The 14965-nt window shown below is 38.1% G+C and overlaps 1 long non-coding RNA gene across 2 annotated transcripts in view; it reads left to right on the plus strand.

The window, feature by feature from the left end:
• LOC141585010 (uncharacterized) overlaps positions 1 to 14965 on the plus strand; it is a 182838-nt gene that overhangs the window by 155703 nt on the left and 12170 nt on the right. For both annotated transcript variants that reach the window (XR_012518292.1, XR_012518293.1), the window contains exons 2-3: positions 3974 to 4010; positions 6120 to 6241. This is a non-coding gene — a long non-coding RNA (uncharacterized LOC141585010). The remainder of the gene's footprint in view (positions 1 to 3973; positions 4011 to 6119; positions 6242 to 14965) is intronic.

The raw sequence follows: 14965 nt of genomic DNA on the forward strand, positions 1-14965 counted from the left end.
TGTGCTGGGTTTGACCAGTATTGCCTCCTCTATCAACATGGCCTCTCTGCAAAACTAGCCTGGGCTTCCTTGCAGCAGGCTGGTCTCAGGGTAGGTGGACATTTCACATGGCAGCTCATGGCTTTAAGAGCATGTGCTATAAAAGGCCAAGGGCAGAAGCTGCAAGTTCTCAACTGCATTTTGTTGGTCAAGCAAGTAACTAAGGCTGGCTGAAATTTACGAGGGGAATTAGACTCTACTTCTCAGTAGGGGGAAAAGCAAGAAATTTTTGACCATCTTTAATCTACCCAGATATTTGCAAACAATCTCTATATTTCAAGAAAGAGGTTAAGTAAATAGATAAATAAATTGATGTTAGGAATGTTTATGTTTCATGACTTCTACTAAGATTGGCACCTTTTCAGCCAAATGTCCCAAATCATCTACATCTATAGTTATATCTGCATATTTGTAAAATTTAAAGTACTAACAAGGAAAGGAATCTTAGAAATCGTTGAAGGCAATTTCACCATTATAATTTTCTGATAATTTACCTAAGTGTTCAAAGTATGTTTTGTGCATTCTGCTAAGTAATGCTGAAGCTACATAGTACATTTCATAAATAGTTTCATTAAAATTCAAGGGAAAATGTCAAAGATAATCTCTTGCTGTCTGTACACAGAAATTTTAAGGTGTACTTTTGGGAATATTTTATTTTTACATATTTCCTGCCTAAAAATATTACAGTAATCCTTTACAGAGTCAAGTGTATGCTTTTGTTGGTTCATTTGTTTCTGTTAAAATGGTTCAAATATGACTTTCTGAGGGCAATCTTGGCCCACCTACGTACTCCTTAAACTCACCTTCACATGGCTCTGTGGTGGTCTTCTAATCAGGGCTTTATACTTGTTTGTTTCTCAGTCTTTAGGGGAAAATGTTAATCCTACCCACAGCTCAGCTGCTAAACCCTGAACTTAACTGGCAACAGAATGCAGCTGTATTCCAGCTACTTGCAAGGAAGTATAATCCCTCTGTTACACAATACCTTTAGAATCTCAACTGAGAAATAATATTTGTGGAGAACATCCTGGAAAACAATCATCCTAACATCTAGAAACTCTAACCAAACTTAGGCAAGACAATCCTGGAATTCACAGGTCTTAGAATGCATGAGATTGAATTCTGACAGATCTGCCGATCGTAACAGATAATCTTACAAAATTACTTGCAGCAAAATAAGAACGTTGATCACGTGATGCAAAGTTTGCACTGAGTATTACATGAATTTCTTTTTGGTTTCAATATCAATATTAGCTGTACTCTGGTGATTGGTGTGTTTTTGTATGGTGGACACCCTGAATCATAACTGGCCAAATTTCTTTTTTTGCTGAGGATGTTAACAAGTTTCCAGACAAGAGCCCCAACTGTAGCAAATGTAGCATAGAAGACTTCATGACATTAGAGAATCTGTATTGAGATAATTCCTGATCTCTCCAAACTTCCCTATCCCTATTTTCCTTTTACTCAGTATATCTTAATTTTAAAAATATAGATTATCTTGCTATATTTTAAGCCAATCTGTGACTTGCTTTAAGTGTCTTTGAGAACAAGAATAGAGTACAAATTAATAAAAATTCAAATAGACAAGTGCTGGAAAAATAACAAAATTATTGGCCTGTGTGTTTTTTTTTTTTTTTTTTTTTTTTTTTTTGAGACGGAGTTTCGCTCTTGTTACCCAGGCTGGAGTGCAATGGCGCGATCTCGGCTCACCGCAACCTCCACCTCCTGGGTTCAGGCAATTCTCCTGCCTCAGCCTCCGGAGTAACTGGGATTACAGGCACGCGCCACCATGCCCAGCTAATTTTTTGCACCTTTAGTAGAGACGGGGTTTCACCATGTTGACCAGGATGGTCTCGATCTCTTGACCTCGTGATCCACCCGCCTCGGCCTCCCAAAGTGCTGGGATTACAGGCTTGAGCCATGGCGCCCGGCCTGGCCTGTGTTTTTTTATCTGCCCTGGGATAGGTAGTTGCTTGTAGATTTTAATTTAAAACCTCTAATGGAATAACTTTATTCTTTTGCAAATAGAAATAGCAATGCCTATAGATGACACATAAAGAGATACACCTTCTGTTATGCAATTATGCAGGCACAGAGGGTTAGCAAGTTTGGGGAACAGGGAGGACACCCTACCCCATTCCCAAGGCCCAAACCTTCCTATGCAATTGCTGGGCTTGCAGAAGGAGTGTTTCATTCTGCCCCATAGGCCTGAGGCAATGGATTCCTGGCACTGGAATTTTAACTGCCACAGAAACAGTGTTCTAACTTGAAGTTATATATGGTGAAAATAGTACTACCAGATAGTAATTTTATACATGTGTGTATATATATGTATATACATATATAATGGTAGTTTTATGTATATAAAATATGTATAGAATATATATATTAGACACATATAATGTGTAATTGTTGAGCTTCTATAAATATCTAATCATAATTTTTACAACATCATTTCTATGAATAAATGTATCCCATGTAATTTTACTAGTAAGCTTCCTGAGCACAATTTATTCATGAGCTGGGGACTTTATTTGACTATGTTTGTACTTAGATTGAATATGATTTGTGGGATGAGCAAATTAACACAGGCTACATCTGTATTTAACACCGGAGAGGAAGGATACTTAATATTGAAAAGAATCCTATTTGTAGTTACTTAGTGAAGGTATTTTTCTTCTTTACATTTGGCATTTATATTTCTTTACAGAAACTCAAATCTAAATCATTATTTATAGTTATCTTTGTACAGTATGACAAACATGTAACTAAATTAGAAGATAATTGAAAAATACATAAACTATCTTCTATTTGTCAAACATTCAACTCAACACTACTTAGTAATGAAGTTAATACCGCCTTATCTATATTTGTAACTACATTTAAACAAGTAAAAACAAGGAAACAGAAATAATTTTTAAAACTAATATTTGTAAGGAGAGTAAAATCTTTCAGATAAATGACTTAGCTATATCTACATGGAACAGAAAGTGAAATCAAGCTAACATCTCCACATGTTAACCCTGCTGGCATTATGGTAAATGCCACTCATGAGATGAGGCTGGGTGTTCAGAAAGGTTCATAATAGCTTCCAAAAGGCAAGCCCTGGAGAAATGGGGAAGGGTGGTGGACAGTAGGAGACTGCAGTGGGTTTCTGCGTATATTTGTGGAAGGAGGTGGGTGTGTGTTTGTGTCACAGACAGACACAGAGAAAGAAACAGACAGACAGAGCGAGACTGAGAGAGAACAGAGCACTCTTACTCCAGGTAAAGCCTGTGGCAAAAATCTACATATTAACCCTCTATTGGCAGGGCATTATCCCAGAAATACAGAATGACAGAAAAAGTTGAGTGAGATAGAGAAGAGGGAGAGAGAAGAAGAACAAGGAGTCCATTATCAGGCTGACCACAGCTTCACAAAAGGCACAGCTGACTGCTTTGCCTGGTGAGATGGCTTCTGGAGACCATCTACTTCATCTCAGATTAGTCCACGGGAGGGGGAGAAAGGACAACCCTTTCATCGCTGATTCTTCCCATATCTCTCATGTGTCTGCGCCATGATGTAATTTTACCCCTGAACCTTTGCTTTGTGTTACTGGGCAGCTCTGGGAAACCCCTGGTGACGGCCACATGTGAGGAGCTTCTCAGTGGGGCAATGGAGATAGCAGGGACTTTATGATGGCAGGGAATGATCCAAATCATTTCTAGGGTCATTGTTGCCAGGAAGAAGGCAGAACCAAGTGATCTTGGGTGGTGCAGAAACTGAAGTCATTTTACACACCAAAAATAATTTCTACTTTTGCATAACCACCATCAATAATATCATTTATTTACTGCTTACTATATTCGAGGTTTCATTGTCTTAACATTCTACTTATATTTTCCAATGTTCAGACACATGTAAGAAAGATACTAATGTTATTTCTGTTTTACAGATACATGAGCTGAAAGAAGGTTGCAAGGTGGAGTCAGGTGAGCAGCCTAATAAATATTGATTGCAGAACTTCTGAGCCTTACTGTGCCAAAGTTTTATGGAGTAAATTAAATCCACTGAATGAGGAATATATTTAATTTTATTACTTTTCAATGCTGGACTAAAATTGTTTCAGATTTCATAACAATTTCATGCATAACAATTAATTTATAAGAACAATTTCCAGCTGAATAGCTTTTTGGGCAGTTTTATAATCAGTGTCTCCTCTTTCATATTTATTTCTCTTTTCAAGTGTCATCTTTTTGATGATTTCACTGCAATTTAACATCTTCAGGAAAAAAAAAGAGAGAAAAGAAATTTAGTAAGCATTCATTTATTATCATAGCCTCAAAATGGCTGATTATAAAAGGTGATTTAAATAAAATTTTTAGGAAATCTGAAATCTTCATCTGCCTATTATCTTCCATTATCACAAATAATTTAGTGTTGAGAGTCCTTGGTTGGGACCCTCTTAGAAATACACAACTAAAAATGACTACATTCTGACCATTTCCTAATAGCTTTTCAAAGTATGAAGCACCATGGATAATTTAGCAGCCAGCTAAAAACCAAATGCTAGGAACAATGCCAATTATTTTATTGGCATTCAATTGACAAGTGGGTGAGCTTGGTATTATGATTAATAATAGCTCACTCAGTTATGCATTGTGTGAAAAAAGAAAATTGTACATCTTGACCTTGAGGGAAAATAGTCTTGTAAGTTTTAGGGTAGTCCTAATGTAATTATTACCATCTGGGCCTTCCAAAGACGTTTTCCCCGCATTTCTAACACTGCTAGCAGCAACATCCTTGATTCTGTTACTGAGGATGCCATGGAATTATAGTGACCTCACAGGAATGATTAATGACTCTTAACCAGAAAGTGGGGGAGAGGTTTCCAAGACTCAGCCTAAGCACTAAATATAATTAGCATATTCACTTTTAGAACCCAGTCGCTATAGTCTGTGCTGTCACTTCTTGACCGAAACTTGTGCATAATTAGTTCACATCCCTTTATTTACTGCAGTGACCGCTTTCTGCTAAGCATGGTTTTAATTTTGGGAGAAGACTGCCTGTAGCTTGACTTCTTAGGAATTGTGCTTTTGATGTTGGGTAGTTTGTCCTTATTAATAGTCTAATTATCCCACTGAAGGAGATGTTTTGTTTTCAAAGGGGATTTATTCATGGCCTATCTCAGACACCCAAAAGCTGCCAAGTAATAAAAGAGACAGTTAAAATTCTAAATCATCTTGCCTAACTAACTAAAAGCCGGTAGTGTTGGTATTATTTTCTTGACTGCCCTATTGCATTCTTCTTCTAGAACTGCATACTTGAAGGGGTGGGGTCTGGTTTGCATTTCATCTAAAATGGCTTTTATAGCCTTTAGAAAGCTGGAAATCGGCTTCATGTTTAAGATCTCTTTCCACAAGTTTAGGTTCATCCTTTTGTTACTTAAGTCATTGGAAAACTTCAATGTTCAGGGTTTTGTTTTTTTTTTTTTCAAACCTCAAAGTAATAAAGACCCTCAGTATCTTTTTAGGTCGAATCTTTAGGAAGATTCTAATACAATCTTCTACTGTTGAACTATTACTTTTATATTCAGTCTTTTTGTTTTCTTGAGGCAGGTTCTCATTCTGTGACCCAGGGTGGAATGCACTGGTGTGACCGTGGCTCACTGTAGCCTCTGTCTCCCAGGCTCAGGCAATCCTCCTGCCGCAGCCTCCCAAGTTGCTGGGACTACAGGGCTACCCCAACATACCTAGCTAATTTTTAAATTTTAAATTTCTCTTGTTTTAGAGATGAGGGTCTCATTATGTTGCCCAGGCTGGTCTCGAGACCCTGGACTCAAGTGATCCTCCCACCTTGGCCTTCCAAAGTGCTGTGATTACAGGCCTGAGCCACCAAGTCCAGCATTATATTCAGTTTGAATGCTCCTAGAACTGCAACTGGATGTCCTGCTAGAGTCTTTGATTCTAGTTTTAACCTTATTTCTTAACAAGTAATAAATTATATTTCAGTGGATATCTAATCTCTGTTTTGGTGAGTTGGAAATGTCCCACCTTGTGGGAAACATTTCTAAGCATTTCTCTTTCCGATTTTGCACTTAGCTTGGAAGAAACTTCTCAAGATCAGGCTGTAGTTTCTGTCTCCCTTCCTTCTCCATCTCCCAACCTGGAGCTAACACAAGATGGGAACAAAAGAAAAACTGAATGCCAAAGAAGGACCAGAAGTAAGTATATGAGACAAAAATCCGTAGCAGGAAAAGCACTGAAAAATAACAGTATGGAACAATGGGGAATTAAAGTGGAATGGCAAATTAGACTGAATCCTCTAAACAGTTGGCTGTAGCTCCACAATGGAAAGTCCTGCTAGAGTCTAATTCTGTCCCCGAAACCATCCCAGTTAGATATGTAGCTTGTTCTTAAAGGAGGGAGAGCTTCATCTTTGCTCTGATGAACGTGTTTCTGGGCTTCCTTTATCTCCCTAACCGAATCTTAACTCAGAGCCTGCTGCCACGATTCAGTTATTCTTTTTCCCCCTACTCAATATAAAAAATAATTAATTGTGGACAATCCAAAATGGCTGAATAGGAACAGCTCTACATCACAGTTCCCAGAGAAAATGCAGAGGGTGAGTAATCACCGCATTTCCAAATGAATTTTTTTTTTTTTTAATTTTACTTTAGGTGCATACTATATCTGGCATTTCTCCCCATGTTATCCCTCCCCTCCTTCCCCATCCCCCGCTGTCTCTCCCCTATGCCCCCCAACTGCCCTCAGTGTGTGATGCTCCTCTCCCTGTGTCCATGTGTTCTCATTGTTCAACATCCACCTATGAGTGAGAACGTGCGGTGTTAGGCTTTCTGTTCTTGTGTCAGTTTGCAGAGAATGATGGTTTCCAGATTCATCCAAGTCCCTACAAAGGACACGAACTCATCATTTTTTATGGCTGTGTAGTATTCCATGGTGTATATGTACCACATTTTCTTTGTCCAGTCTACTTGATGAGCATTTGGGTTGGTTCCAGGTCTTTGCTATTGTACAAAGGGCTGCAGTGAACATACATGCACATGTGTCCTTATAGTAGAATGATTTATAGTCCTTTGGGTATATACCCAGTAATGGGATTGCTGGGTCAAATGGAATTTCTATATCTAGGTCCTTGAGAAATCTCCACACTGTCTTCCACAATGATTGAACTAATTTACACTCCCACCAACAGTGTAAGAGTGTTCCTATTACTCCACGTCCTCTCTAGCATCTGTTGTCTCCAGATATTTTAATGATCAACATTCTAACTGGTGTGAAATGGTGTCTCAATGTGGTTTTGATTTGCATTTCTCTAATGACCACTGATGATGAACATCTTTTCATGTGTGTTGGCCTCATATGTCTTCTTTTGAATAGTGTCTGTTCATATCCTTTGCCCTCTTTTGGATGGGGTTGTTTTTTTCTTGTAGATCTGTTTTAGTTTTTTGTAGAGTCTTGATATTAGTCCTTTGTCAGATGGGTAGATTGCAAAAATTTTTTCCCATTTTGTTGGTTGGCAATTCATTCTAATGATGGTTTCTTTTGCTGTACAGAAGCTCTGAATTTTAATTAGATCCCATTTGTCTATCTTGGCTTTTATTGCCATTGCTCTTGGTGTTTTAGTCATGAAGTCCTTGCCTATGCCTATGTCCTGGATGGTTTTGCCTACATTTTTGTCTAGTGTTTTTATGGTGTTAAGTTTTATGTTTAAATCTTTAATCCATCTGGAGTTAATTTTAGTATAAGGTGACAGGTAGGGGTCCAGTTTCTGCTTTCTGCACATTGCTAGCCAGTTTTCCCAACATCATTTGTTAAACAGGGAGTCCTTTCCCCATTGCTTGTTTTTGTCAGTTTTGTCAAAGATCAGATGGTTGTAGATGTGTGGCATTGCCTCCAAGGCCTCTGTTCTGTTCCATTGGTCTATATCTCTGTTTTGGTACCAGTATCATGCCATTTTGATTACTGTAGCCTTGTAGTATAAGTTTCAAGTCTGGCAGTGTGATGCCTCCAGCTTTGTTCTTTTTGCTTAGGATTGTCTTGGCTATGTGGGCTCCCTTTTGGTTTCATATGAAGTTTAAGGTGGTTTTTTCCAGTTCGTTGAAGAATGTCATTGGTAGCTTGATGGGGATAGCATTCAATCTATAGATTACCTTGGGCAGTATGGCCATTTTAGCAATATTAATTCTTCCTAACCATGAACATGGAATGTTTTTCCATCTGTTTGTGTCCTCTCTTATTTCCTTGAGCAGTGGTTTGTAGTTCTCCTTGAAGAAGTCCTTTACATCCTTTGTTAGTTGTACTCCTAGGCATTTTATTCTCTTTGTAGCAATTGTGAATGGGAGTTCCCTCTTGGTTTGGTTCTCTGTTATTGGTATATAGGAATGCTTATGATTTCTGCACATTGATTTTCTATCCTGAGATTTTGCTGATGTGGCTTATCAGTTTCAGGAGATTTTGGGCTGAGATGATTAGATATACAATCATGTCATCTGCAAATAGAGACCATTTGGATTCATCCTTTCCTAATTGAATACACTTTATTTCTTTTTCTTACCTGATTATTCTGGCTAGAACTTCCAATACTATATTGAATAGGAGTGGTGAGAGAGGGCATCTTTGTCTAGTGCCTGATTTCAAAGGGAATTCTTTCAGCTTTTGCCTGTTCAATATGATACTGGCTGTAGGTTTGTCATATATAACTTTTATCATTTTATGATATGTTCATTGATACCTAGTTTATTGAGAGTTTTTAGCATGAACGGCTGTTGAATTTTGTCAAAGGCTTTCTCTGCATCTATTGAGATGATCATGTGGTTTTTGTCTTTGGTTCCATTTATGTGATGGATTACATTTATGAATTTGCGTATGTTGAACCAGCCTTGCATCCCTGGGTTGAAGCCTACTTGATCATGATGGATAAGCTTCTTGATGTGCTGTTGCAATCAGTTTGCCAGTATTTTACTGAAGATTTTTGTGTTGATGTTCATCATGAATATTGGCCTGAAGTTTTCTTTTCGAGTCTCTGCCAAGATTTGGTATCAGGATGATGTTGGTCACATAAAATCAGTGAGGGAGGATTCAGAAGGAATGGAACCAGCTCCTCTTTGTACATCTGGTAGAATTTGGCTGTGAACCTGTCTGGAACTGGACCTTTTTTGGTTGGTAGGCTATTGATTGCTGCCTCTACTTGAGCCCTTGTTATTGGTCTAATTCAGGGTTTCAATTTCCTCCTGGTTTAGTCTTGTTAGAGTACAAGTGTCTAGGAATTTATTCATTTCTTCCTGGTTTCCTGGTTTATGTGCATAGAGCTGTTTGTAGTACAGCCCGTGCTCCAATTATGACCACGGTCAGGACCGCGGAATGGTTGTAACATGATTTGGTCGTAAGTTGAGTAGGCTATATGTACAGTTGAAATGGTGCACGGGGAGATGGTGGTGCTGCCAGAAGCTGGTCTGCACTGTTGTATGCCCAGCTGGGCAACGTTTGCACTGCCAGACGTGAAGCAGTCGTGGCTAGCGATTGTGGTCTTAAAGTCAAATGGTCATAAGTTGCATAGGTCATAAGTTGATCAATACCTGTAATCTCTAGTGGTAGATTATATTTCTGTGCAATCAGTGGTGATATTCACTTTATCATTTTTTATTGCATCTATTTGATCCTTCTCCCTTTTCTTATTTATTAATCTGGCTAGAGGTCTATTTTCTTAATCTTTTCAAAAAACCAGCTCCCGCATTTATTGATTTTTTGAAAGGTTTTTGTGTCTCTATCTCCTTCAGTTCTGCTCTGATCTTAGTTATTTCTTATCTTCTGCTAGCTTTTGAGTTTTTTTAATCTGCCTCCTCTAGCTCTTTCAATTTTGATGATAGTATGTCAATTTTAGAACATTCCTTATTTCTCATGTGGGCATTTATTGCTATAAATTTCCCTCTCGACACTGCTTTAAGGTGTCCCAGAGATTGTAGTATGTTGTGTCTTCATTCTCATTGGTTTCAAAGGACATCTTTATTTCTGCCTTAATTTCATTGTTTACCCAGTCGACACTCAGAAGAAAGTTGTTCAGTTTCCAAGTGGTTGTGTGGGTTTAAGTGTGTTTATTAATCCTGAGTTCTGGCCTGATTGCACTGTGGTCTGATAGACTGTTATGATTTGCGTTCTTTTGCATTTGCTGAGGAGTGATTTGCTTCCAATTATGTGGTCAGTTTTAGAGTAAGTGCAATGTGGTACTGAGGAAAATGTATATTCTGTGTTAGGGTGGAGTGTTCTATATATGTCTATTAGGTCTGCTTGGTCCAGCTCTGCATTCAAGTCCTAGAAATCCTTGTTAATTTTCTGTCTCATTGATCTAATATTGACAGTGGAGTGTTGAAGTCTCCCACTATTATTGTGTGGGAGTCTAAATCTCCTTTTAGGTCTTTAAGAACTTGCTTTATGTATCTAGGTTCTCCTGTGTTGGATGCCTATATATTTAGGATAGTTAGTGCTGCTTGTTGGATCGATCCTTTTACCATTATGTAGTGTCCTCCTTTGTCTTTTTTGATCCTTGTTAGTTTAAAGACCATTTTATCAGAGACTAGGATTGCAACCCTTGCTTTTTTTTTGTTCTCCATTTGCTTGGTAAATCTTCCATCCCTTTGAGTCTATGTGTGTCTTTGTATGTGAGATGGGTTTCCTGAATACAGCATGCCAGTGGGTCTTGACTTTTTATCCAGTTTGCCAGTCTGTGTCTTTTGATTGGGATGTTTAGGCCATTTATATTCAATGTTAATATTGTTATGTGTAAATTTGATCCTGCCATTTTGTTACTGGCTGGTTTTCTTTCCCGTTAGTTGACTCATTTTCTTCATTGCATTTATGGTCTTTGCCAACTGGTTTGCTTTTGCAGTGACTGGTACTTGTTCCTTTCCATGCTTAGTATTTCTTTCAGGAGCTCTTGTAGGGCAGGTGTGGTGGTGACAAAATCTCTGAGTAATTGCTTGTCTGCAAAGGATTTTATTTCTCCTTCACTTACAAAGCTTAATTTGGCTGGATATGAGATTCTGGGTTGAAAGTTCCTTTCTTTAAGGTTGTTGAATATTTTTCCCCACTCTCTTCTTGCTTGTAGGGTTTCTGCTGAGAGAGTTGCTGTGAGTCTGATTGGCTTCCTCTGTGGGTGACCTGACCATTCTCTCTGGCTGCCTTTAGCATTTTTTCCTTCATTTCAACCCTGGTGAATCTGATGATTATGTGCCTTGGGGTTGCTCTTCTTGAGGAATATCTTTGTGAAGTTCTCCATATTTTTTGAATTTGAATGTTGAGCTGCCTTGCTAGGCTTGGGAAGTTCTCCTGGATAATATCCTGGAGGGCGTTTTCTGGCTTGGATCCATTCTCCCTATCATCATATTCAGGTACACTGATCAAGTGTAGATTAGGTCTTTTCACATAATCCCATATTTCTTGGAGGCTTTGTTTATTTCTTTTTTCACTCTTCAGGATATTATCCAGGAAAACTTTCCCAACCTAGCAAGGCAGGACAATAGTAAAGTCCAGGAAATACAGAGAATACCACAAAGATATTCCTCAAGAAGATCATCCCCAAGGCACATATTCGTCAGATTCACCAGGGTTGAAATGAAGGAAAAAATACTAAGGGCAGCCAGAGAGAAAGGTCAGGTTACCCACTAAGGGAAGCCTATGAGACTGATAGCACATCTCTCAGCAGAAACTCTTCAAGCCAGAAGAGGGTGGGTGCCAATATTCGATATCCTTAAAGAAAAGAACTTTCAACCTAGAATTTAAAATCAGGCTAAAGTAAGCTTCATAAGCAAATGAGAAATAAAATTATTTACGAACAAGCCATTGCTAAGAGATTTACTCACCACCAGGACTGCTTTACAAGAGCTCCTGGAAGAAGCACTAAACACAGAAAGGAACAACCAGTATCAGCCACTCCAAAAAAGTACCAAATGGTAAAAAGCATGGACACAATGAAGAAACTGCATCAACTAATGGGTTAAACCGTTAGCATCAAAATGGCAGGATCCAATTCACACATAACAATATTAACCTTAAATGTAAATGGGCTCAATGACCCCATCAAAAGACACTGACTGGCAAATTAGATAAAATGTCAAAACCCATCAGTGTGCTCTATCCAGGAAACCTATATCCTATGGAAGGACACACATAGGGTCAAAATAAAGGGATGGAGGAAGATTTACCAAGCAAATGAAAAGCAAATAAAGCAGGAGTTGTAATCCTAGTCTGTGATAAAATAGATTTAAACCAACAAAGATCAAAAGAGACAAAGAAGAGCATTACATAATGGTAAAAGGATCAATGCAACAAGAAGAGATAATGGTCCTGAATATATATGCACCCAATACAGGAGCACCCAGATACATAAAGCAAGTTCTTAATGACCTACAAAGAGCCATAGTGGGAGACTTTAACACTCCACTGTCAATATTAGACAGATCAACAACACAGAAAATTAACATGGATATCCAGGACTTGAACTCAGACCGGGACCAAGCAAACCTAATAACACTTACAGAACTCTCCACCCCAAATCCACAGAATATACATTCTTCTCAGCACAACATCACATCTACTCTAAAGTTGACCACATAATCAGAAGCAAATCACTCCTTAGCAAATGCAAAAGATTTGAAATTATAACAAACAGCCTCTCAGACCACAGTGCAATAAAATTAGAACTCAGATTTCAGAAACTAACTCTGAACTGCACAACTTCATGGAAACTGAACAGCTGGCTCTTGAATGTTGATTGGATAAACAACGAAAGGAAGGCAGAAATAAAGACTTTCTTTGAAACCAAGGAGAACGAACATACAAAGTACCAGAATCACTGGTACACATTAAAAACAGTGTCTAGAGGAAAATTTATAGCAATCAAGGCCCAAATGAAAAGCAAGGAAAGAACTAAAATTGACACCCTATCATCAAAATTGAAAGACATAGAGGAGCAAGATAAAAAAAAAAAACAAAAAAACCTCAAAAGCTAGCAGAAGATAAGAAATAACTAAGATCAGAGCAGAACTGAAGGAGATAGAGACAAAAAATCCATCAAAAAATCAGTAAATCTAGGAGCTAGTTTTTTGAAAAGATCAATAAAATAGACCTGTAGTCAGATTAATAAAGAAGAAAGGAGAGAATAATCAAATAGATGCAATAAAAAACAATAAAGCAGATATCACCACGGATTCCACAGAAATACAAACCACCATCAGCAATTACTATAAAGAACTCTATGCACATAAACCAGTAAACCTGGAAGTAATGGATAAATTCCTGGATACTTGCACACTCCCAAGCTTAAACCAGGAAGAATCTGAAACCCTGAACGGACCAATAACAAGGGCTGAAGTTGAGGCAGCTATTGATAGGCTAACAAACATAAAAAGCCCAGGTCCAGATGGGTTCACAGCTGAATTCTACCAGACATACAAAGAGGAACTAGTACTACTCCTGAAACTATTCCAAACAATCAAAAAAGAGGGAATCCTTCCCAAATCATTTTATGAGACCACCATCATCCTGATACCAAATCCTGGCAGAGACTCAACAAGAAAAGAAAACATCAGGTCTATATCCATGATGAACATAGATGCAAAAATCTTCAATAAAATACTGGCAAACAGATTGTAATAGCATTTCAAAAAGCTTATCCATCATGATCAGGTAGGCTTCATCCTGGGTATGCAAGGCTTGTTCAAGATATAGAGGTATATGAACATAATTCACCACATAAACAGAACCAAAGACAAAAACCACATAATTATCTCAACAGATGAAGAGAAGGCCTTTGACAAAATTCAACAGCCCTTTATGCTAAAAACCTCAATAAACTAGGTATTGACAGAACATATCTCAAAATAAAAAAAGCTATTTATGACAAACCCACAGGCAGTATCATACTGAATGGACAAAAACAAAGGATTTCCTTTGAATTCTGGCACTAGACAAGGATGCCCTCTATCACCACTCCTATTCAATATAGTATTGGAAGTTCTAGCCAGAGCAATCAGGCAAGAAAAAGAAAGAAACGGTATTCAATTAGGAAAAGAGAAAATTAAATTGCCTCTGTTTGCAGATGACATAAATGTATATTTAGAAGACCCCACTGTGTCAGCCCAATATCTCATGAAACTGACAAGCAACTTCAGCAAAGTCTCAGGATACAAAGTCAATGTGCAGAAATCACAAGCATTCCTATACACTAATAATAGACTTAAAGAGAGACAAATCAAGAATGAACTGCCAGTCACAATTGCTACAAAGAGAATAAAATACCTAGGAATACAACTAACAAAGGATGTAAAGGACCTCTTCAAGGAGAACTACAAACCACTGCTTAATGAAATAAGAGAGGGCATAAACAGATGGAGAAACATTCCATGCTCATCATTAGGAAGAATCAATATTATGAAAATGGCCATACTGAGGAAAGTAATTTACAGATTCAATGTTATGCCCATCAATCTACCAATGACCTTCCTCAAAGAACTGGAAAAAAACCACCTTAAACTTCATATGGTACCAAAAGGAAGCCCGCATACCCCAGTCAATTCCAAGCAAAAAGAACTAACCTGGAGGCATCATGCTACCTGACTTCAAATTATACTACAAGGCTACAGTAATCAAAACAGCATGGTACTGGTACCAAAACAGAGATATAGACAAATGGAACAGAACAGAGGCCTCAGAGGCAATGCCACACATCTACAACCATCTGATCTTTGACAAAACTGAGAAAAACCAGCAATGGGGAAAGGATTCCCTGTTTAACAAATGGTGTTGGGAAAAATGGCTAGCCATGTACAGAAAGCAGAAACTGGACCCCTTCATGACACCTTACATTAAAATTAACTCCAGATGGGTTAAAGACTTAATCATAATACCTAACACCATAAAAACCATTTTGG

Source organism: Saimiri boliviensis, chromosome 7 (assembly GCF_048565385.1).
Source record: "Saimiri boliviensis isolate mSaiBol1 chromosome 7, mSaiBol1.pri, whole genome shotgun sequence".
In the NCBI taxonomy this organism is placed as follows: Eukaryota; Metazoa; Chordata; class Mammalia; order Primates; family Cebidae; genus Saimiri; species Saimiri boliviensis.